The 26,060-nt window shown below is 34.5% G+C and overlaps 1 long non-coding RNA gene across 7 annotated transcripts in view; it reads right to left on the bottom strand.

Moving 5' to 3' along the window:
• The window catches only part of LOC149551421 (uncharacterized), a 148,111-nt gene that overhangs the window by 49,616 nt on the left and 72,435 nt on the right, over positions 1-26,060 (bottom strand). The gene's annotated exons all lie outside the window — the stretch shown is intronic.

Here is a 26,060-nt window from a genome sequence, read left to right as displayed (position 1 = left end):
AAATGATAAGGCTTAAGCAAATAAACATGAACACACATTACGTATTTGGGGTAGAGTGAGTGGTAGAGAAGGTCGATATGCAATTGGATTGATAGCCTCAAGTACATGAAAGAGCCCCACATATCTTGGTGCAAGTTTTGAGGATTTGCAAGATAAAATTGAGCTTTTGTGAGTCTAACATGCAAGAATGCCTTACCTATTTCTTGAAGCAACTTGAAAAAAGTCAAGTTCTATATGTATAGCTCTTTTGTCGAACAACCGCTTCCTTCAATCGACTTCAAATCAATGTCATTTGGTCCTCCATTTCTCTTAACATATTAGGACCTATCACAATATCCTCCTCAATTATGTCCCAGCTAATAGTAGTGTGACACTTATGTCCATGAAGTGCCTCAAATGGTTTCTTACCCAAGGAAGTATGGTAAGGGTTGTTATATGCAAACTCTACTAAGGGGGGATACCCTTCCCACTTGTATTGTTAATCCATGCAGTACATTTGGAATCCTCTATCACTTAATTCACTCTCTTGTTTGCCCATCCTTTTGAGGATGATAGGTAGTGTTGAAGTTCAATCGTGAATCAAAGGAAGCATTAATGGTTGTCCAAAACCTTAATGTCATCTGTGTATCCTTGTCAGATACTATAGTCTTTGGCACTACGTGCAACCTGAATATTTCCTATATAAATCTCTTGGTTAAAAGTCAATGAACCATCTCTCAAACTCCCTGGAATGAATTGTATCACTTTGGTTAGTTCATCAACTACTACTAAAATAGCAACATGTCTATGATTGGTCATGAGTGCTACATCCCTATTTTTGCTTAATTATTAGATATTCCTTATAGCCATTGAAAACTTCATGCAAAGTTGATTGGATTAGAAGATTAGTTAATCATTATGGTCTCATGTGAAATGGAAGTTTTGGCTATTCATTATAATTTCACGAGAACATGAAATAGTGGTTAATCATTATGATATTAAATAAATTATAAATGATTACTTGTTATGGTAGTTTGAATTTATGATAGGAAATATATTATTACCACGGTAATTTCCTTTTGCAAGAACGTGACGAAGGGGGAAAGCATTGCCAGAGAGGGAATTGGGCATGAGAGCACCAACCTACCATTGAGCTAACAAGTATGAGTCCTAAACCACCATGGCCAAGGAAAAATGGACTACGCAAGAAAGAGTATACCAAGTGATCATCATGAGCTAACTGTGTCAACACCTTTAATAAACTAATAAAAGTATTCACTTGAGCATGAAATGAACTAAGAACAATTGTAATATAAATAAATATAGTAGGGTGTCATTATAATAAAATATAAAGAGTAAAATTATTATTTTCATCCTTATGTCAATGTTTTATAAGTTATTATTATTTCTGACCTTTGGCAATGCTATTAATATTATTATTTTGTGCCATCAACCTTTATACTTCCAACAGCCTATATTTTTATTTTTCTCCTTCCGGCCTTCATTTTTCCAGCGGCCTATTCTAATAATGAATCATTTGTAATATCATCTTCTTGTTAAGATTCTTGTACATAACTCACATTTTGCCACCTTTCTTCTATCTTGGGCGTTTCTCCTATATCGAGCATTCTTTTTATTTATTTGTGATTGCTTTCATAGAATGGGATGCTCCCAATCTCTGTAATTGCTTTTACCATCCACGATCTGCGTTCATAGTGTTGATGATACATATTTGAGATTTCATTTATGCTAGTCATTGTTATTTCCTATGAATACAATCAATGAGCTATTGTTTCCTATTGGAGATAGTATTCATTCTAGCCATTGTTATTATCGGCAATTTGCAAACATGCTAGCTTATGCAATCAAATTCATATCTACAATTGTATTCAAGTTTGCTACTTGCGTTGTATCCATAGTCCCATGAATACGAATCTACGAATTACATTCTTGTATGTCAGTGTTCATATCATAGAGTTGCATTCACTGTGCCGTTGAATACCTCAGTGAATTGCATCTGTGCCTAGTTGATTTCATATCACGATATGCATATTGGTGGTCATTATCTCTACCTACGATTTTCCTTTTGGTGATTTTTTTCATACTCGCATTGCTAGAGGCTTGTTGATCAGAAGTCAAGGAGTTGTTATAGGCTTGATCAGTTCATACCAGCATTGAAGGGAATCAACCCTTTGTTTATAAAGCCAAGTCATGCATCCAACTGCACTCCTCTTCTCTTAAACATTTTGATTGATAGTTCTATGATTTCGAACCAATGGCATAAATGCTGCAAGTATTCTTTGAATAGAGCTCGATGGATTAGATCCACAATGATGAATTGTTTTCTTTAATGATACAACTATCTCTGAGAGAATGCGCATGTGGATTAATTGAACGGCTTACTGTATAATTACATGTCTCATATCAATGTTTAAATAAATGGAGAGAAATTCCAAATCTGTGAAATCCCTATGCAGTGGCATTATTCGTATGTCCCTGAAATAAGGAAAAGCATCACTAGAAGATTGTTGATAAAGATATAACAATGACCCTCCTATTATAAATCTGTAATAAGCCCAGATTGGGCAGAGATATCATGTCTGAAATAGGCAGAGTTTTCATCAATAAATCTTGGACAGCCACACTGGGATTCATTGAGGATGACCAGAAAGGTTGAGATGAATGGGGTGGGCTGATAACCAAAGGTTACATGGAATAAGCTACAAGTCAAAAAATAATAATCAGCACTAACCAAATCTGTTTTGAATATAAACAACTAAAATAGATTGAGTCCACTCATGGAGATCAATGGGTATAAATCTTGTTGTCAAGCTAAGTGATGGGTGATCAAGCATATAGTGTAACATGCTAAAATTTCTAATCGTATTTTAATGGTTTAAAATAACAAAATAACACTTCCTTTCAGATTCATAAGGAGCACAGTTTTAACAACTACAATATCATTTACACATGTAATACAATTTCATTTCGTTTTATATATTCAAAGAAAAGGAATAATAAATTTAACTGATTCTTAATCCAATGAAAGAGAAACCAACATAACTATAATGACCATCTACAATACATAAATTAGAATGCGGAAAGTATATAAGTAAAATACCCGAAATGTAGTTATCTTGCATGCAGATCTTATCCTTGAGTTGTGCAAGCCTTGGCATCGAAAGAGAGAAGTGTTGATAAGGGCTTAACCTCCCAACTACATACCCTTAAGTATCCCTTCATAATTTTTATTGAGAAAGGTCATCCCTACCCTGGGATTAGGCTTCAGACACCACTGTCTATCCATTGAGTATCTTGGTGTTAGAGGGTCGGCTAGACAACTAGCTAGGCTTTGGATACCTTCCATGCACCTATCCGCCGACTGCTAGCAACCTTGACCTTGAGTGATCACAGCAGCAAGCATGCCACTAACCTACCTTGGAAAAGGATTTTTGTGGGCAAACCTATCACCCACCGCTCGACTTGACAACAAGACCTATACAATGGACTACCATGAGCTAACTCAATTTCAAAACACTTTATTACTTACTTATTTATTACAAACTTTTCTTTCTCTTATCATGCAGGGATAACCTGTGGTTCTATGGTTATCAATACATGCCCTTCATCTTGACTGTGTTGGTCTTCCTTGATGAATTCTTGGGTGATTGTCTAAACTTTATATAGTCACAGCCAAAGCATTCTGGCCAGTCTGAGCCTATGGCTTTACAAAGATTCATACTACTTTGAAATTCATTCTTGACTTTCATAAGGGTGTTGTCTCTTATCTCAAAGAATATATAGTAGACACCTCTAGATAAGCTTGCACTGTCAGATATTTCTCCAAGTTAAATAATAATTCTGAAATAGACAAATGTATATAGGCAAAGTGCCATAGTTTGCTCGATTTGGAGCATATTTACAAATGTTATACAAATGAAAACCATTAGATCATTTCAAATCAAGACTCTATAACTGTTAGCATTGCCTTCTTAATTCTAGGCTAATAACTACGAAACACATTACATCAAGCTTATAGAGCATAATTAAGCAGAAATATTTTCATGACCTAACTGAATGTTGCTTCTTCAAATGTTCGGTTGGTCTTCAAGCAATGTAAGTCAAACAGGACCAAGACTACTAACCGCAGAGCAAAAAAGTATTGCTAATAGTTTTTGATGCCTTTCACAACACCTCTGTGCTTGTATCTTCCAGCGGTAAGTCCCGACACCATATGGAAATTATGAATAAGAGAATACCTTGTGGTATAGTTACACTACAATGATGCCTAAATCGGTATTTAAGGTGGAGGAATTATTCAAAAGTAATATGGAAATAGAAACTGTGTGCGAGTGCAAGAAATATGAAAGGAATTTACAGGCATGACAAGTATATGTAAAGCAATGTGTAAAAAGCAACACAGGTAGTATGAAGTATAAACTTTGTCGAAGATATCAATGTTGCTCAATATGAACCATCGCACAAAATAGATCTTTCCTTGCTTAGTTACATGGCTAGTTATGAGCAAGAAATTATGAATGTGGCAAGGAGTTAAAACCAAAAGCCATCAACACATATGTGGCAATATTATTAAAATGACCACCGAACAATATAGGGCCCAATGAATTATAGAAATGTGGCCGCTCAAGATAAATTAATGAAAAAATTGCCAAGGAGTAATAATAACTTATACTAATATCTCAATATAAAAAAACCATACTACACCTAACTATACTTGTGTATGTATGTACACACGTAAATATATATGTATGTATGTATGTATATCCAACAATGTATGTAATGTATATGTCATATATTAAGTGGGCGTATACGTACGTCTCATTCAAATTTATGCATACATACATATATATGCATACACATATACAAGCATATGTAGATACTATGGTATTGTTATATTAAGACATGACAAATATTAGAGGAAGCTCTAAGATCATCTAGTTTATAAGGTAACACATTAGTTCTTTTTTATTTTATTTAAAACTTAGTGATCTTTTCTTTAATAATACACTTTTTATTGACCGATTAGCTCACGGTAATCCATTGTAACTTACCTAGCCATTTACCCCTTAGCCTTGGTGGTTAGAATTCATACCTATTGACCCATAGGTAGATTGGTGTCCCTCACCCAATTCGTTCTCTGGCAATGCTTCCCCACTTCATCACGCTCTTGCAAACGAGAATTGCCATGGTAATAATGTATTCCTCATTATAAAACCAAGGTCACTATAACAAGCAATCATTTTCATAAAACATCATAACGATTAACCACTATTTCACTTTTCAAGAAACCATAATGAGTAACCAACTTTCTAAAATTTTCAAGACAACAAATAATCATTAATAATATCATTACGATTAACTAACATGTCATCTTCACATGAAATTATAATGAATAACCATATTTCCATTTCACATGATCATATCATTTAACTAATCTTACCAGTCGACTAACTTTACATGAAATCTCAACGGCTATAACATTTTTTAAATTAGGCAAAATATATAATGTCCATGTTAATCTGTAGTCAAGGTAGGTTTAGTGGCATACTTGCTGTTGTAATCACTAAAGGTCGGGGCTGCTAGTAGTTGGATAGATGGGTTGATAGGAAGGACTCCATAGACTAGCTGGTTGCATAGCCAACACTCTAACACCACGATGCTCAGTGGTAGGGCAAGGGTGTTGCATGCCTAATACTAGGTAGTGAGGACCTTTCTCAATTGAGATTGTGGTGACACTTAAGGGTCTACAATTGGAAGGTTAATCCCCTGCCAATGCTTCTCCTCTCCACCTAATGCCAAGACTTGTAGAAGACAGAGATATGATCTGCATTCCAGTTATCTTCTTTTTAATGGGTATTTTACTTTTATGTACTTGCAAGTTAAATTGAATTCATGTTTAGGTAGTTGATATTGTTATAATCATTCAGGCAGTTAATTTAATTAATCACTTTTCAATTATCTAGGATTTTGTTAATCAATTAAAAGTGTTAATCTCCTTTATTTGAATACGTTAAGAAGTCGTTATAACTATCTTTCATGTGATTATGAAGAGTAATGTATCTTTTATATAACTTTGACTATTAAATTAGGACTGGAAAAAATAGCTTGTTACATATGGCATCGAAGCTTTGGGTTCGACACTAAACCTTAGGTTCTTCATTGACTTCCAAGGAAACTAAAACTACAATGTTAAATTGGGACAAGATGAAAAACCAAATTACTCCTCGAAAGAAACCTTTCCACCTTGTATTCTTCTTCCTAATTAAGAACATGCCAAAATATGATTACTCCTATTGTTCTGTACCTAAAGATGATGAGACTCTGTAATGTCCCTTGTTTCTAAAGGTTTGAGACTACCAAATAATTTTCCCTTCTTGAACTATTTCCTCTCAAAAAAATATATTATCTCATCTATACTTGATACACTTGATATCACTTTTATAATGACTGTCCTGATATTCCATATACCTTTGGCCTCTTCTCATTTGTTAATGGATGTTATGCTATAATGTTTTGTTATACATATAATGATGAATTGATAGTTCTAGTCCATTGTTTGAGAATATGGATTGTATAGGATGTTTAATATAATTTCTTATAGTAGAATGATGTGATTTCCAATGTGTAGTTATATTCTTGCATCGAGAGTATGATGGTAGTCTGAAAGTAGATGGTTTGTGCTTTTTGGATAATAGCTTCCTTTGGTGTTTCTTGTTCCTATCTTACCAAGGAGGCAATTATTTCTAGAGTGTACTATGAATTTGATGTAAGTCATCTATAGCCTTTTCTGTCTATCTGTGTGTTCTTCTCTTCTCTGACAATAGCTGGTGTACTGTCAAGTATTACTGGTTTGGATATACTTGTTCTTGTTTACTTTTCTATCATAGTGAGAAAATATTGTATTTCCTTTTTTTATACTCTCCTTATATGTCTTTCCTAATCCCTTTTTTAATATCTATTTATCGTTGATGATCTTCTTAAGGTTCCAATTCTGATTAATGGCAAGATGCACGTGTTAAACCTTGCTAAAGGCGGATCAATACTATCTTCATTGCCTACGATAACTCTCTTTGAGATCTGCAAATATAAACTATAGATATGAATAAATTCCCAATATATGTATTAGCTATCTCTGCTATACTATAGTCTTCTAGACCGGACACGACACATTAGTATAGTTTACTATTGCAGAATTTATGCAGAAACTGATAATACGCAATGGTATATAGTGTTGATTTTATCTCTTCATGTATCGCTATGAGGGCAATTTTATTTTCCTATTCAATAGTATTCGTGATTGTTGTAGACATTGCCGTAATCTTATTTGCTAGCCATAGGCTCTCTCAAACCTTTGATTAACAAAATACCAGGTTGGAGAAATTATCGAATAACTGTCCAGATCAAAGTGTTGAGTTTGTAATCTCACGGTGATCTTATTATTATCTTCAGGAATCTGTGTGAGTTTGTTGAGTAGGATTTTTGTTTAATAATGTCGGTCTTATCTTCTTGCTTCCCTTATGTTGATTCCCATTAATGATAGCCATCTCCTTTATTATCTTGGTAACTCCAAGAGAGAGTTCGCCACATATTTTATAATAGTAGGCACTAGCTGTAGTTCTTAATTGGTGTAGAATCTCCCGATCTGTACGTTGTAATTTATGTGGATTATATTTGCAAACTAAGGTTCGATGCTGTAAAACCTTTTCCCTGTTCTCCATTTTTCCTTCTCCTTTCTATGCTATGCCATGCCTTATAAATATGAGGATTTCTCAAGGATTATGACTATTCTCTCTAAATAGTCACATTATTACTTTTCTTTAATATTTTATTTTTAAATATATTATATTAATTATGCATGTAATGATTAAATAATATTACATGATACTATGTTAATGTTTCATATATAAATATGATCTATTCTATATATACTTAAATAGTATAATCTGTAAGATATAATCATTGGTCATTGTATTTTAATATAATAATATTAAAAATAGTATTATTATTCATATATATATATATATATAATTAATAAACAAAATTATAGTTTATTCATATTTTAATGTATTGAATGTTTATTTTTTATTATTAGATTCTCTTTATTAAACATATAATAAATAATTATATTCATTTATTCATTTGTTTAATCGTAAAATAACTCTATTAATTTTGGAAATGGGGACATTATAGTCCGCCCTTCCCAAAATTGCTTGTCCTCAAGCAATTCAATATTTTCTCCTTGTGATAGTCCTGCAACAACGATTTCAATTTTTGGGATTAGATAGTTATAATTTAAATATTACAAGATTAGATTTAAATTATTAAGAATAAATTTAAAGAAGGAACTTATCTTGATGTAGTAGAACACTTGTGGTTCTCCTTTTGCTAGGTGTTGCTTCCTTTCTGGATTAAGTAAGTTTTCAAAGATGTAGAGTCTTTGTCTTAATTCTTTTCTAAGAATTCTAGCATTCATTAGAATGTCCTCTTAACTTCAACACTCACAAAGAATGCCTCTGATCCAACCTTGACAGAATGTCCTTAATCTTAACACTTGCTAAGAATGTTCATGATGCTCCATACTCCTTAAGAATGTCCTTACTTTTTGACACTCATTGAGATTGTGCCTGATAATCACTAAGAAACATATACTAGAATATATGAAAACATAAAGCATGCACCAAAAATATATATAATTAGTGTATGAAGACACGATGCAGACACAAAGTATACACATTGATGCATGAAGACACAATGCAAACATGAAGCATACACATGTTAGACATGCATCACATGTTAGTACTTCAAAAACCATGATAAGAATATATTCAATCTTGTAAGTCATTTACTTATAAGATCCTAATTCCCAATTAAAGCCGTTCTTAAGGAGAAGTTCTTGTGGCTCTAATTAATAGAACTCTCCACTAAGCACCATCTTCTCACAAGCTTCTCATTAAGACCTTATGGATAATCAATCTTGATATATCCATCCTTCCTAGGAGGGAGTTCTTCCTCATTCTAGGCCTTATGGATACCCACTCTGGGTGTATCCATCCTTACATATGCATATGATTTTCCTTAACAGTATGTACTATCCTTCAGAGAATACTTGTCTCTCTGCCTCACTTCTTTATGTATATTCAATTATAGAATATCTCGTGAAGTCCTTCAGAGATGTTAGCTCTCTGCCTCAATTCCATACTAGTAATTTTAACATTCATTTTGAAATGTCCTTGCTTTAAACTTTATTTCCAATTTGGCGCAAATAAGGAATCTTTTACTTAATCATAACCAGTCCAATGCGATTCGATATTTGCTATTGTCCATACCTTGCTTGATCCTTAATAGATGGTATATTTGTGTAGACATGTCATTGTTCCCAAGGTGTTATTTGGGCAACTCTGATATGGATTATACTTCCATCTATTATAGTTTGAATAAAGTCTTCAATCTTTATGTGTTCTCAATGGATGAGGTCTCTTCTCATTTTTCCAATATATGAACTTGTTGTCAATCTAAATGATGATAATCCGTAGCCATGCCACTAATGATTTCTATTGCTTTAGGCTTTTTACTTCATATATTTGCCGTCAAAAATAACTGGTTTCCCTCATTATTGCTTACTATTTCGTCTAACTACTCAATGTTGTTGTATATTTTTCTTCTTGCTCTCTGACTGTACATATCTTCTTTCATCCTTCTTCCACATATCTTTGATGACCATTTTTTTTGTTCTTATATGTTGATCCATATTAAAGATTCACCCTACAAGATGGCAAGATCATGCTCTGATACCACTGTAATGTCCCTTGTTTCTAAAGGTTTGAGACTACCAAATAATTTCCCCTTCTTGAAATATTTCCTCTCAGAAAAATATATTATCTCATCTATACTTGATACACTTGATATCATTTTTATAATGATTGTCCTAATATTCCATATACCTTTGGCCTCTTCTCATTTGTTAATGGATGTTATGCTATAATGTTCTGTTATACATATAATGATGAATTGATAGTTCTAGTCCATTGTTTGAGAATATGGATCGTACAGGATGTTTAATATAATTGCTTATAGTAGAATGATGTGATTTCCAATGTGTAGTTATATTCTTGCATCGAGAGTATGATGGTAGTCTGAAAGAAGATGGTTTGTGCTTTTTAGATAATAGCTTCCTTTGGTGTTTCCTGTTCCTATCTTACGAAGGAGGCAATTGATTCTAGAGCATACTATGAATTTGATGCAAGTCATCTATAGCCTTTTCAATCTATCTGTGTGTTCTTCTCTTCTCTGACAATAGCTGGTGTTCTGTCAAGTATTACTAGTTCGGCTATACTTGTTCTTGTTTACTTTTCTATCACAGTGAGAAAATATTGTTTTTCCTTTTTTATACTCTCTTTATATGTCTTTCCTAATCCCTTTTTTTTATATCTATTTATTGTTGATGATCTTCTTAAGGTTCCAATTCTGATTAATGGCAAGATGCACATGTGTTAAACCTTGCCAAAGGCGGACCAATACTATCTTCATTGCCTACGATAACTCTCTTTGAGATCTGCAAGTATAAACTATAGATATGAATAAATTCCCAATATATGTATTAGCTATCTCTGCTATACTATAGTCTTCCAGACCAAACTTAACACATAAGTATAGTTAACTATTGCAGAATTTATGCAGAAACTGATAATACGCAATGGTATATAGTGTTGATTTTATCTCTTCATGTATCGCTATGAGGGCAGTTTTATTTTCCTATTCAATAGTATTTGTGATTGTTGTAAACATTGTCGTGATCTTATTTGCTAGCCATAGGCTCTAAAACCATTGATTAACAAAACACCACGCTGGAGAAATTATCGAATAACTGTCCAGGTCAAAGTGCTGAGTTTGTAATCTCACAGTGCTCGAATGATTTTTTTATTATTATTATCTTTAGGAATCTATGTGAGTTCGTTGAGTAGGATTTTTGTTTAATAATGCCGGTCTTATCTTCTTGCTTCCCTTATGTTGATTCCCATTAATGATAGCCATCTCCTTTATTATCTTGGTAACTCCAGGAAAGAGTCCGCCACATATTTTATAATAGTAGGCATTGGCTGTAGTTCTTAATTGTTGTAGAATCTCCCGATCTGTACGTTGTAATTTATGTGGATTATATTTGCAAACTAAGGTTCGATACTATAAAACCTTTTCCTTGTTCTCTGTTTTTCCTCCCACTTTTTATGCTATGCCACGCCTTATAAATATGAAGATTTCTCAAGGATTATGACTATTCTCTCTGAATAGTCACATTATTACTTTTCTTTAATATTTTATTTTTAAATATATTATATTAATTATGTATATGTTTCATATATAAATATGATCTATTCTATATATACTTAAATAGTATAATCTGTAAGATATAATCATTGGTCATTTTATTTTAATATAATAATATTAAAAATAGTATTATTATTCTTATATATATACATATATATATATATATATATATAAAATTAATAAACAAAATTATGGTTTATTAATATTTCAATGTACTGAATGTTTATTTTTTTATTATTAGATTCTCTTTATTAAACATATAATAAATAATTATATTCATTTGTTTAATCGTAAAATAACTCTATTAATTTTGGAAATGGGGACATTACAGACTCTAGCTCACGCCTTGCTCCGGATCAAGAAGGAAAAGGTTAGGTGGAATCCTGCTAGAAAGGCAATCATGAAAAACAAACTTTTTCAAACATGGAATGCCAACCAAATTGATCCACTTATGATCTATAATGTACCTTGTAAAGGGCAGGAAAAGCCCAAGGAAGGAAACATACAAGATACCTAGGAATAGGGTGTCTAATTTCCTTAAGAAGATTTGTTGGCTTATCTCTATCTACTCTTAGGAGAGGGAGAAATATTGTCAATAAGTAAGGTTGCATTTACAACGGTAAAAGGATCTCTATTTTGGTTTATTGAAAAATAATGAGAACAAATGGCATTTTGTACTTAATTTTTTTTTAACAAACAATTGTATCTTCTCTCTTTTAGATAATGAACATATGTATGTAAACATAATATTGATAAAGGAACCAACTGTACATTTTAGGAAACAAAACATACACTATGGAAAACAACAAAAACATTGTCAAGAATGAAGTGTCTAGTGGGGCCAACCTTAACAATTCCATGGACATGTTGGTCCAAGTTTTACGATATACTCAAACTAGAATAGGAAACATGGAGAAAAAAATGAATGACTTGGCAGTCCCATTCGGACGAGGACGGGATGAGACTCACTCCTCATGCCATTCTAGAATTGAGCCAAAACTATCTGCCCATAGCACACAAGAAATCGGACCCTTTTTAACACCATCTAAAATGCAAAAGAAATAGGAAATAGTGAGCGATTTATTCACTGACTATAAGAAGATTAACCCCCCTAGATTTTCAGGATATCATGAACGAAGTTAATTCATTAGCAAATAAATTTCAAGATGATCAAGTTACTGCAAGTGGCATGGTTCACCATAACTTCAGCCTCCTGAGACTTCACCACTTGAGAATGAATTTGATGAACTCATGAGGACATTTGGTCATGAGCTTTCTTCTAGTTTTGAAGAGGCTAAGATTGATGAGGTTCTATATGAAGAATTGCAAGTTGTTCCTAATGAGAGATCTATATGCGACACCATGGTGGAAGATGATGAAGAACAATTTGGATATGTGCTACAGTGGGAATTTGTATTCGGTCAACTCAGAGAGATATTCGAAGGAGAGATTATTAGGGAATCCTTAATTTTTTAGTATGCACTTAGCAATACACACAAGGATGCGTGGTTCATGCTATACAAGGACAAGCCATCTAAAGCAGTATTCCAAGGGCTTGATCTCCAAAGTACTCCTTCCTTGAACACCCATGAGTTTGATGCTGATACGAGAGGGGGAATCCACCACCAACTGCGATCTCCTAAAGCTATGGATGATCAACAAGGATTTCAACATGAATTACCACTTGAGACATGTTAGGGTGTTTCTTTCCTTGCTTCTAATGTTCAAAATTTTGAAAGTTACTATTTTGATTATGGAGGTTTAGGAGAGAAAACTTGCATTTGGATTAACCATGGACCACATGAATGGCCTCAACTGTTGATCTTGCATGATAATTTTCTTGAGTTTGAAAATGAGGTAGTAAATATTTTTTCAGAGTAAAAGGATAAATTTGAAAAACTAAGAACCATCACCAAAGCCTTGCTACTCTTGAACATCTTGAGAAACCATGTTAGATCAAGTGTATATATTAGTTTGGTTTGTGTCATCACTTCGAGATTCTTGTACATAGTTAGAGTAGGTTTGTCTTGAACCACTTGGTTCAAGAGGGTTAGGGTAGCTTTCCTTTTTGTTGGTTCAAATAGTTGTTACATGTCAAGCTAGGATGTTAATTTGCCTTGAGTCATTTGACTTAAAATTTCTTTGAGTGCCTTTGTTAGTTGCTTGGCTTGGTTTGCTTTAGAGAGCCAATCTATAGGTTTTCATTGAGTCATTTGGCCCAAGTAGTTTAGTAATTTTTTCCTTTTATTATCTAGGCTTCTTTAGTTTAGTTGCTTGTGTGGTTAGCTGGCTAGAGGGGTCCAAATTTGTGAGAGAGATAGGGTGTTAAGCAACACACTTTGATATTTCTTGTAGTGGATTTGTTTGGTATATTTCCTAGATATCTCTTTGTGAGGTTTCGTTGAATTGGAGATAGGATTCTTGATCAACCTTATCTTGCGAAAAGGATTTGTACTGAGTTTGGATTGGATTCATTCTTTGAGTTGGAGTATCTAAGTCTTTTGATTATAACATTTTTACTCACACTTAATTTCTTTGAGTGCTTTGGGAGTTCTCAATGTGAAATTGGGATTAGCAAAAATCATACACCTGCTTCAGCGCCACTATGGTCTTCCGAACCCTGTATGAACTTCATTGCTTGTAAGCCAAAAGAGAAGATTGGGAAGAAAAGAAAGGCAATATCAAAGAGAGAGAGAGAGAGATAGAGAGATAGAAGTGAACAATGGAACAATTTGGCTTTGGGTGTGTGAATATTTCTATCAGTGCTATAAAAATAATCACTAAAGGTAGAGCAATGTTCGTGGTTCACCATAGTGATAACCTCATCGAGGCTATGGACGTGTGACTAGCAACGAGGCTCTATCTAGGATGCTTTCGGAGTAAGGATATCAAAATAGCTAAGTCCAATGGATATGAGAGGCTTTCAAGGTTCTTGTCAAGTAGGGAATGAATACACTTGCATACACATATGTAATCGAGGATGAAGGGGCTTAGCCCAATTTCATGGTTGCTTCCATTTTGAGTGCATTTCCTAGTTGTTTGATAGGTGAAAGTGAATTCAATCAAAGGTTCTTGGTTCTACACAAGTCTTATCCTTGAAATGATTAGGTTCGTTTCTTTGGGCGGGTGCTAGATGTTGTGTGGTTTTCACACCATTGCCCCATTGCAAATGGGGACCCCCTCTTTTTGCTTTAGCTAGTAATAGTTGTCTTAAGCAGTTTTAGGTTGGCAGTTTTTTTGTCAAGTATCCAAGTCTACGGAAGGTTTGAGCAATTTTGGCTCGTTGGGAAGCAAGTTCTAATCTCGGGTTTGTGCAAGCATTTTGATGCCACTTAAGGGGATTTTCATGGCCTAAGTCCAGAGGGAAAGTGATTTTTTTTCGATTTGGGAGTGATGGGTTTCTATGTTTGAAAAGGGGAACGATGTTTGTGCGAAATATTCCCCTTGGTGGAAATTTCAGATATTCCAAAATCTCCCCCTTGGTGGAAATTTCACATCTTCCGAAATCTCCCCCTCCTCATTTCTCCCAAAGAATCTCAAGCTCGGACCTTTCATTTTATGGCAACTCAAGAACTGCAAAACTAGGAAGGTAAGGGGAAAAAATTGGCAATTTTCCAAAAGATTTTCCTTTCGGTGGAAATTTCACAACTTCAGAACTTTCCACCAATGGAAATTTGGGATCTTCCGAAATTTCCACACATTGAGTCTCCCAATTTTAATCCCCTTAGAAAATAGAAAATTGGTTTGTGGGATGAAGACAACATCACAATCAAGCGTGGGATAGGGAATTGCCAAGGAACGTTAGAATGAAGAAGCCTTAAGAACACCAAGCCTTGGTGGAAATTTTGGATCTTCCAAAATCTCCCCCTTGGTGGAAATTTTGAATCTTCTGAAATCTCCCCTTGGTGGACATTATGCATCTTTCAAAGTCTCCCCCTTGGTGGAAATTTTGAATCTTCCGAAATCTTCCCTTTAATGTAAATTTTACATCTTCTGAAATCCCCCCCTTGGTGGAAATTTTCGATCTTCTAAAATCTCCCTCATCGCATCCCATCTACTACCAAGCACTAAAATTGTTCAATATTTTGCCTCCAAAGATTGAAAAATTGTGATTGATGATGTCAAGGTGACCCTAGCTCCAAGGGCGGTGATTTTATTTTTCTAGGCGTTATCACCACTAAGATGCCTAACTTTGGATGATCTAAAAGGGAAATCTGAATTACTTCAAGACCAATTGAATGGGTAGAGTTGCGAGAGAATTGAATTTAAATGCAAAATGGGATGAATCTTGTTGATTGATGTGATTTTAGTTTTCAAATTTTTTTCACAAACTTAATACTTTCTCCTTTGTTTTGCTAGGTGAATTCAAGAGGGGGAACGGTGGATGGAAATTCATTCTTGGAAAATCATAGTGTTATTGGTGCGCATACCCTCCATCGTCACACCTACAAGAAGGAGAGGCTAGAGGGTAAGGTGATAATCAAGGCCTCGAAACTTCAAGTGGATTCTACAAGGAGATGGCTCGAGCCCGAGGACTCAAGTGAGAAGGAAGGATTCATGATCAAGTGATCAACCCACAAACTCAAGGCGGAATCAAGAAAAATCAAGCTCATAGGTTCACGAAGATGCAAGTGGTTCAAGTCGATTCCATAAGGAAATTTTAAAGGATGGAGAAAATCACAAATGTTGGGATACTCTACAAGCCTTAGCTCCAAGCACAAAATAAGGATGATGAGGTGGCAATTGTTTGCCTCCTCCAATTAAAAAATTTCAGTTTCAAGCACAATCTATCAAATTGTGCCAAGTGTCCTATTTTCTCATTATCTATCAAAATCATTGTAATTTTCTTATCGGGCCATAAATTAGTGCCTTTGTGTAATTGGTTGGGAATTTGGTAACACTAATTAAGGTTTGTGGGAAGAAATCTTGTCCCTTGATCTTGATTCGGTCTTGGCCCTTCATTGTAATAGAACTACTATAAAAGGCCAAGGCCTTCTCATTTGTAGGGGTTAGATTGGAGGAACTTAAGAGCTTAGCTAGAGATTAGAAGGCTGGAGTAGAATAGGGTAGCCAAGGGAGAGACTTAATGAAGTTGTTGCTATAATACTTTTCAAAGTAATGGATAATTCATTGTTGGTTTTTCATGGTGGATTGCTTAATATTGCTTTGTAGTATTGCATGGTTCCCTCTATCCTTCACTTGGAGTAGTTTTTTTTCATGTTAAGGTAGTTTAGTTAAGTGGAAGTTATTGTGGATGTTTACTTATTTGACTTGAACAAATCTAGGGCATTAGCCTTTTGCTAATGGTAAGGGTTCCTTGTGTGGTAAGCTGATGAACACTTAACTTCAATTGATGTTCAATCTTTGGTTTGCATCCAGATGATGGGATTGGAAGGGGGATATTGATGTGAAAACAATTTGTGTATTCCTTAGAAGCTTGCACTAGGTGGGTGGAATCGCTGGTTAGATTACACCTAGTAGAGTCTACGTCCATCCATGATTCCATCCATTCCTAGTTAGATGTAGTAGTAGTAGTAGAAGTTAAGTTTAATTTGAAGTGAAAAAGTTGCAAAATCAAATTACATTTTCATTGCACATTGTAGAGCCAAATCTTTAGAGGTGGAAGAGTTGATATCCATTGAATGAATAGCATAAGTCCTTTTGCAATAACCAACATTTCACATCATACAACTGAGTGAAGTCCACGATTAAGAAGGAACCTTGAAGTCATTTCATGATCTTAGTTTGCAAGCTTAGCATGAAAAATGACCTTATATCAAGAGATGATTGAGTGTTTGAAACATTAAGTATTTGATTCTATATGTTGCAGTGGACAAAACTCACATCAATAGGAAGGAGATCTTGAAAGGGCCATTCGTCAAGAACACAAGGTTAGAAGGATGATTTTATCTAGGATAACAAAAGAAAGGCCAACTGTAGCACCACCAGTCCAAAAAGAGGTTTAAAAACTTTAAAGGGAATAATGGTGAAGAACCAAAAGGGAATTTCAGTGGTAACAATGGTAACAGAATAAATGAGAAGGGACAAGCCAAGGGCTGCTTTATTTATGGCAGAAACAACTACACCAATCTATGCCCTAAAAAAGCCAACTCCAACCAGTAGACATGACCACCCTTACCTCCCCAGCAAGACATCTTCCACCAGAAGTTTCATGCAGCTTTGGATAATCGCTAGGCAGAGCAGTAACTAGGCCCCATAGAAATGTCGGATAAGATTTTGGAAACCCCATTTCTATATTAATTAATACTAGAGCTTTGGGTTTTGTGCTATGGCCTCGAGTCGGCTACACTTAGTTTTGAAAAGGAAAGAATGTTTCCTTATGTGAATAAATATTTACTTGCAATTAAATGTTTGTATTATGTCCCAACTATTATAAAACGATTAAACTAAATTAGTATGCACATAGGTGCAAAGATTGGAAATGCATTGTATAAAATAAATAATATTGAACAACATATATGATATGAATTGATGCTAAGACAAGCATTTTATGGACCTTCTTGGGTAGATGGAATTTGTGGAAATATATCTTTATGACCCTTAATATGATATTACTAACACATGGGTAATTATATATGAGACATTGCTTTAATTGTGGTTAAGTGGGGGGAGCTAGCCATCCTGTGGTTGGGATTTCTATAGGAAGGATCCCAAGGAAATGAAAAAGTTTTGTGGATAGATCGAAACTAGGGTCCAAGCCACAATTGGAATGTTTTGTGGATAGAACATACAAGCATCAGGGCCACACTCCCATCTCAGGATTACATGTGGACATGTAGTCCAATGTGTTACATCCCAAATTTGGCTCCATTTGAAATGTTCATATAACCGTTGAGGTTTCATGTGAAGTTTGTTGACAGGTATAATTAGCTACAATCATGTGAAATGGTAAGATGGTTAATCGTTATAATTTCATATGAAGATTGGCATGATAGCTAACCGTTATGATGATATTTTAATGCTATTTGGGAAAGTTTGTTATTCATCATGAATTCATGAGAAGTGAAGAGGTGGTTAGCCGCAATGATATTTTATGATTAATAACTTGTTATGGTAATATTATTATATTGAGGAATATGATTTAATTGTAGAAAATTCCCTTGTAGGAACACACCAAAGGGGTGGAAGCATTGTCAGAAAAGAATTGGGCACAAGGGCACCACCCATCACTAGGCAAATAGGTATGAATCTTGAATCACCATGGCTAAGGGTAAACGACTAGGCAAGCAAGAGTTTACGTTGGGCAATATCATGAGCAACTTGGTCAATTTTTATAACAAGAAAAATATTAAACATTTAATATCATGATATTAACTATTACTTCTCTATTGTTTTGAGGCACCAACAATCTTATCATAAGAATTAAGATATATATGTGTGTGTGTGTGTGTGTATGAGGCCACCATGATACTAGGATGATATCTATAAATCATACTTATTAATATATATATATACAAGGAGGATATGATGTTAAGAATAAACCATAATTCTCTGAACTACACACATATATTTAAATTATATATATATATATATATATATCTATATGTATGTGTGTGTATATATGTGTGTGTGTGTGTGTGTAAATGTTATTCAATGGAACTCTTTAATAAATCAAACTTGTATTTCCCATTGATAGGTGAACATATACACTTGGCACCACCTTTCCTTTTAAAATCAGTGACCTTGTAACTAAGGGTCTTGGATGAAACTGCAAGCTTAAGCCTCAGCTCGTTTGAGCCCAAGGGAGATAATAAACATCTCACATATGACTGCAGACGACATTCTATTCTCCTTCTATTTCTCTGCTCTGTACACAACACCTCTTAATTCAAGCAAGGGTCTTCTCACAACAGATTTTGCATTCAATCACAGTCGATTTGACTTGAGTCGTATGGTGGAGGCATCATTTGAATCCCACAAAGGCTTTCATTCAGGTTATGTTCAGTAATTACACACTCCATTCTTAAAGAATTTGAAACAATGCAACAGATTTGAAGTTCGGTGCCCATGCATTCGAATCATTATGTTTCTAAATTGATGCAACAGTTTTTAGATGGATTATGTATGCATCTAACCTTTATAATTTATGCATCAATTGTATGACCAATGTCTATATGCTTGGCTTATGTTCTATCAACCTTTCTATTTTCACTGAAAACTGTTAATATCAAAAGGGGGCCGATATATAGTATGAGAAAATTATCACCGAGATCAAGTTCTTTCCTCATTGTGTTTACATTTATGATCCTATCTTTTACTTTGCCATATGTGGTACTGAAATATAATATCGGCATGTTGCCAGAATTTAATTACATCTTACACAAGTTTGTTAACCACGGTATACCCGCCAATGGATAGGAACCCATGAATAACCAAGATGATCTATACCAAAATAAGAATCACTCTCTCCAAGGAATCACCCTAGCTAAAATAGCCAATAAAAGGGGGTGAAGAGGAAGAAATCCTTGCAAGGGAAAGGAAAAAAATCAGAACTTCCATATATGTATCCATGATAAATTTTATAATAAATTCCAAAAAAACACCAAGTTAGCTCATGATTGTCCAAGTATACTCAGTTGTCAAGTCGAGTGGTGGAATTAAGTTCCAGGATGCTTGGTGGTTGGTCAAGGTGTTCCATGTCTTTTCCACGTAGGGAGGGTCCTTCTCATTAGAGAATGCGTAGGGGATAAGTTAAGGTCTGTGGTTGGGAGGTTAAGCCCCTAACAATGTTTCCCCTATCCACAAGATGCCAAGACATGTACCAGACAAAGATAAGTTATGCATTGAATCATTTGTTGGTAATACGTATTTTACTCTTATGGTGTTTATACGAGTAGAAGATATGATGGATTGATTTATATCATTGATTCAATTATTCCTTTAACGAAAGTAACTTTTCTCGTCAATATAATTGGTAACCAGCTAGATTGATTGATCTTCCAACTGAACATAAAATATATCTATATGCAAGAGATAGGTTTATCTGATGGATTGTTATTTTTGTCTTTTATTTATGTAAATAATGAATATGAGCATACCTTCTAACTATATGTTATTGCCATAGTTAGAAATGGAAAGAAAAGGGATGATACAATGGTATTTGACACCCTAAATGATATAGTGGTACTTGATACCCTAAATGATACAGTGGTATTTATTTGTCATTTGATAAAGTGGTATAGCTATTTGTTCCTAAGCGGTATTTATGGACTAAATTGGGTTTCGCAGAAGCATCCCTATATAGATTTCAATTTTGAATTCTACGGTATGTAGATTTTAAATTCCTTGTTAAATTCATTGATGGTGTCTCAATTGTTAGTTATAAAATTGATGCAAGTAATAGGTGTAATTAACTAAATGCTCACACTATCTTCCCTTGAGTTTCTCCTAAGCTCTACCAACACTTCCTCCAGTCCCTTTGGACCTACCTATGGCTAGAGAGGTGGTGAATGGTTTTCCTAACACTTCACCTTCACCCTTCAAATCCATCTCTGCCTTCTAGGCATCCACAAGCCTTCACAAAGGCAACCAAACACCACTTACAGCTCACTCCCTTGCACCCTCCAGTATGTTAAGCCTTGCTACACCCATTTACGCTGCCTTCCATATTTCCACCAAGTTTCAAGACCAAACAATAGGTTTTAGGCACTCTCCTAAGCTCAAACAACAAGTTGCTCTAGTTGGCCTAATTGGGGTCTCTTCCTTATAGCCCTATTTCATAGTTTTAACCACTACACTCACAAAACTTGCAAAGAAGCTACCAAACCAATTGGATAATCTTTCATAGGTCATGTAAACCTAACAAATTCCAAAAGATGAGTTCTCAATCTGTCCTCCTTACCCCTTAACTATCGAGCCCTAGTTTAGGCCTATTAAGGGCTAAAATCACAAATTGCTCCACCACACGCCTTGCTCTAAAACCCACTTCACAAATGGTTGTGCCAACACCATGAGTATCTTAAATCCTCTCCAACTCTGAGCACCTATATCTTCCCCATTAATCTCTGCAACATCTTCTTGCAGATGTCTGCTCGCCAAGCACATAGAGATGCTTGACCTAATAGGCTCCAAAAGACCCCAAGCTAGTGGGTGGCATAACAACTAACTTCAACATTGTATCCTCCATTCTATCCCCTTGCTCCATGCAGAAAATGGGACTTTTCCACCAGTGGGTTTAGGAGGGAGAACTCATTCTTGTTTCAAACCCTGATTGTTGTCTAGGGTAACCAATGACCAAAAATAAAAATAAAACTTTAACCTAGCTATTGGTAGTGACCAAAAGGTCTTAACACAACATCCACCAAATTGAAAGAAGATTTCTACAACAAATCAATGTAAACTACAAGCTAAGACAACAAAATCATACACCAAAATTTTACTTACTATCATTACAGTACTAACAAATTTCCCACCAAAAGCTTTTTCACTTTATTGATTCAACTTCTATACCATGTCCAACCCCTTCCTTGGTTGAACAAAAACAAGATATAGGTCATGTATTTTGAGCTTTCACCTTCATTCCTCTTTGATCGACTATTACATGGCCATGACTGTTGGCCTTCCCAAAAAATTGCAAAAGTTGCTCAGCAACAAAAATTGTTGCATGACAACTTTTTTTTGACAATTTTGCAACTTTTATTGATTCTCACTCTAAATAACTTCAAATGCATACAAATGCATTTCAAAACATAAAAGAGTCCTAAAAAACATTAAAATGCATAATATTGGTTAAACCCTAGTGTTGATCAATGTTGACTGACCCAAATCTTGCTCATAGGTCATATTACAACATGAATGAAATTGCCTAAATGAACTCTAGAGATGCTTGAAGCCTAACATAATGTTTTGTGTCAACTTGGACACATATTACCAACCTAACATGTCCAAAACAGAGGTTTGACGAGACTGGTTAGGACCTTAGGACCCTACACCAAAAAAAATCATTTAACTGATTGTAACCATTAATCTCATTCACATGAACATAACTGTTATTACTATCTCCCTATGAATATGAAGTATTAACTGTTTTTCTTGACATGATAAGTTGTTAGTCAAGACTTGGAACAAGTGGATGTTACATATGGTATCAGAGCTCTGGGTTTGACACTAAACCTTGGGCCCAACACTATTTTAGAGGAACAGATAATGTAATGTTGAATGAGATTTGTATTTCATAACTGAATATTTTGCAATGTAAGTTGGAAAAATCACACTGGGGATCATCCAAAATAGCTAGGAAGGGCTGAGATGATGGTGTGGTCCATATGAAATGGACAGGTGGATAAATTTGCAAAATCATAAAGATGAATCAAAATTAAGGAAAATAACATGATTGACAAGCCGAGCGGTGATGATTAAGTATTAGAAACCCATCTAAATCCTTGGCCAAGGTCGTTTAGAAGCATGCTTGCCTAAAATGATCACAAGATGTCGGTGGTGCCAGCTAATCAGGCAGGCTCGCCAATTACTGAGTGGACATTCTAAACACCTGTATGCTCGGATGGTAGGACCAGAATGGTATGTATGCCTTATCCCAAGAGGTAGGACCATTCTCAATAGAGAATGAGAAGATTACACTAGGTCCAAATGCCGAGGCTTGCACAATACAAACCACTTTCCATAACCCTTAAAGCGGCGTTATCTAAACCTTGATGGTGACTAGATATTTCTTTTCAGTTGCATGTTTTCAGCATTATACTTATGCAATTATATTTCTATTCATATGAAATGGTAGTTAATATTTTGTTATCCATTCTTGAACTTGAACTAAAGGAAAAATAAAATTGTGAACCATGATTTTGAGAATTCTTTAACTTGAAAATGATAATCCTTTCTAATGTTGATTAAATGACAAGAAGGTCATTTTGTGCTCGAGTAGGGAGTAAGCACACCTGTATAACTGAAACTATCAATGCTTATTTATAAATTTAACTTTTGTTTGACTTGATTTTTCCTTGAAACATTACGGTGACAAGATGGGCATGAAAGCTTAGGTCACACGAATGGGAAAGGTAAACTCCCAAATGTTTACACGCGACTGGAAAACATGCTTAGATGAGCTACTTGATAAGAACCCTATATAAATTTGTTTCAGATGCTTATGACCAATTTATGACCCAAGGATGGGTTGAGCTAAGAAATTTCAGCATGAAAGGTAGATTTCCTTGGAAATGTTTAGTGGAGAGACCAGACTCAGGGTCTAAGCCACAATCGGACTATGATGGACAGAACATACATGCATCAAGGCTACACCCCTGACTCAGGAATTGCATAAGCATGTAGTCCAAGTGTTAGGAGATTGGGATACAAATAGTGTGGTAACATGTCTATCCTAATCTCTATAATTTTGATTGGATGTATGGTGATCTTTCATAGTATAACATGTTTTAACCTTTTGACACATTGTTATGCATACACATGCGATATTGATTTTATATGGTAATATCACCACAAACTGAGTTGTTTTATATTTTTTAGAGATGAAGTATATTTCTATTATGAAATAATTATTCTAATGAAATGTTATTGTGATAAGATGAGCATGAAGGCCAAGGATACATAAATGGAAAACATGGATCCACTAACCTTTTTTAGGTGATCTGTGAGCTTCCAAGGATGAACTACTCATTTAATGAGTACTATATGCCAGATGGTATGTATGAATGATTTAAATTTTGTGATCAAGTTATGATCTAGAACATGTTAGTTGGGGAATTACAAATTTTGAATGCTTATCTTACTTTCAATTATTGAATACTAATAATTCTCTTATGTGAGATATCAATATGAGAATTGAACTAAATATATTGTGAGCATTTACATGAGTATGGCAGGAATACGAAATAGAATATCCTAAAACATGATCAACTCAAAGTGATGTTGATGTGGCCACAAGTACGGTAAAATAAACTTAGGTGAGTGTGTTTCATTTTATATTTTATGATATCATGTAAACATTTTTCTGGAAGCATTGACGTAAAGGAATAATGGACCTTGATTTTTTATCATGACTTAGATTTTGATTCAATTTTGAAATGAAATGATTTCATGATACTATATATACATCTTGTATTTGGAATATTCTTTTAGTGTCTAAAATTGTAGAGACCATTGAGGACGATGAAACACAAGGGGGAGGGTATGTTACATCCCAATTTTAAATGTTCTCTTATCGTGTTCATTAAAATTTCAAAATTCATTGACGACGATGAATCACAAGGGGAGGGTATGTTACATCCCAAATTTGGCTCAATTTGAAATGTTCATATAACCGTTGAGGTTTCATGTGAAGTTTGTTGATAGGTAAAATTAGTTTCAATCATTTGAAATGGTAAGATAGTTAATCGTTATAATTTCATATGAAGATTGGCATGCTAGCTAATTGTTATGATGATATTTTAATGCTATTTTGGATAGGTGGTTATTCATCATGAATTCATGAGAAGTGAAAAGGCGGTTAGCCATTATGATTGTTTATGATTAATAACTTGTTATGGTAATTATTATTATATTGAGGAACATGTTTTAATATTGGAGAATTTCCTTGTAGGAAACACGTCAAAGGGGTGGAAGCATTGTCAAAAAAGAATTGGGCACAGGGGCACCACCATCACTAGGCAAATAGGTAGGAATCTTGAATCACCATGGCTAAGGGTAAATGACTAGGCAAGCAAGAGTGTACCTTGGGAAATACCATGAGCTACTTGGTCAATTTTTATAACAAGAAAAATATTAAACATTTAATATCATGATAATAACTATTACCTCTCTGTTGTTTTGAGACACTGACAATCTTATCATAAGAATGAATATATATATATATATATATATATATATATGTATGAGGCCACCATGATACTAGGATGATATCTATTAATTTATTAATATATATATACACACACACACATGTGCATATACAAGGAGGATATGATGTTAGAAATAAACCATAATTCTTTGAACTACACACGTAAATAAATAAGTGTATATTTAATAAATCAAACTTGTATTTCCCCTAGATAGGTGACCATATACACTTGGTGCCTCCTTTCCTTTTAAAATTGGTGACCTTGTAACTGAGGGTTTTGGATGAAACTGCAACCTTGAGCCACGGCTCGCTTGAGCCCAAGGGAGATTATATACATCTCTTGTTTGACTGCATACATTATATTCTCTTTCTCTTCTCCTTCTATTTCTCTACTTTGTACACAACACCTCTTGATTCAAGCGCGGGTCTTCCCACAATAGATTTTGCATTTCATTCACAGTTGAGTCAGCTTGATCTGTACGATGGAGGCATCATTTGAATCCCACAAAGGCTTTCGTTCAAGATATGTTCAATAATTACACACTTCATTCTTTATGAATTTGAAACAATGCAACAAATTTTAAATTCGGTACCCATGCATTTGAATCATAATGTTTATAAATCGATGCAATAGTTTTTAGATGGATTATCTATGCATCCAACCTTTATAATTTATGCATTAGCTGTATGATCAATGTCTATATGCTTTGCTTATGTTCTATCAATCTTTCTATTTAAGTTCACTAAAAAATGTTAATATCAAAAGGGGGCTGATATACAGTATGGAAAAATTATCACCAAGATCAAGTTCTTTCCTAATTGTGTTTACATTTATGATCATGTCTTTTACTTTGCCATGTGTGGTACTGAAATATAATATTGGCATGTTGCCAAAATTTAATTACATCTTACA

Source organism: Cupressus sempervirens, chromosome 6, assembly GCF_028749045.1.
Source record: "Cupressus sempervirens isolate cs-2001-9-10 chromosome 6, ASM2874904v1, whole genome shotgun sequence".
Lineage (NCBI taxonomy): Eukaryota > Viridiplantae > Streptophyta > Pinopsida > Cupressales > Cupressaceae > Cupressus > Cupressus sempervirens.
This window is presented reverse-complemented; position numbering and strand designations above follow the sequence as displayed.